Consider the following 759-nt stretch of genomic DNA (forward strand, 5'->3'; position numbering starts at 1 on the left):
TCCCACCCGAATAGCATGGATTGTTTGATCCATCTTATCCATCCTCCTATCCATGCTTTTCAACATTGCCATCATTTCCGCCATGTCCTCAAAAACATAATTCACCTCCCCTCTAATTGGATTATTCCTAGGATTATGATATTCTGTAGAGTGCATAGAGAATTCTTCAATCAATTGTTTGATCACCGGGGGTGGCTTTTTCGTGAGTGGTCCTTGCGAGTCAAGGAGTTGCCTTGTTGTCACGTTGACTCCATCATAAAAAATGGAGACTTCTTGTTGACTATTTAGATCATGATGTGGGCAATTCCTTAATAAAGCTTTATACCTCTCCCATGCCTCATAAAGTGATTCTCGAGCTTGTTGCTCAAAATTGGCTATGGCTTTCTTCAGCTTAGATATCTTTGATGAAGGGCAAAATTGGTCAATAAACTCTTCTTTCATCTTGGCCCATGTAGTGATGGATCCTGGAGGGAGTGATTTTATCCAATCTTTTGCAGTTCCTTTAAACGTGACCGGTAACATACGAAGCAGAACAGTATGGCGGGCCACATTAGGAAAATTAAAGTGATCGGCTATGTTGTTGACCTCTTCTAGGTGCTTGTACGCGTCTTCGTGGTCTTTTCCAAAGAATGGAATCTCCTTAAGTTGGGTGATTATGTGGCCCTTGAGTTCAAAGTTGGCAGTAGCAGGGATCGCGGGTTGCACGAGTCTTGGGCCGGTATCTTCACGCATTTTCTTCTTCCATTCACCCATGGGAAC

At 43.0% G+C, this 759-nt stretch overlaps 1 non-coding gene across 1 annotated transcript; it reads left to right on the forward strand.

The window, feature by feature from the left end:
- The first annotated feature begins 286 nt into the window (after nucleotides 1-286).
- Nucleotides 287-393, forward strand: LOC145151785 (small nucleolar RNA R71). The gene has a single exon (XR_013732340.1). It is a non-coding gene; the product is annotated as a small nucleolar RNA R71 (small nucleolar RNA).
- The last annotated feature ends 366 nt before the right edge of the window (nucleotides 394-759 follow it).

The sequence above is a fragment of the Lactuca virosa genome, chromosome 1 (assembly GCF_052849685.1).
Source record: "Lactuca virosa cultivar CGN04683 chromosome 1, Lactuca_virosa_CGN04683_v6, whole genome shotgun sequence".
NCBI lineage: Eukaryota > Viridiplantae > Streptophyta > Magnoliopsida > Asterales > Asteraceae > Lactuca > Lactuca virosa.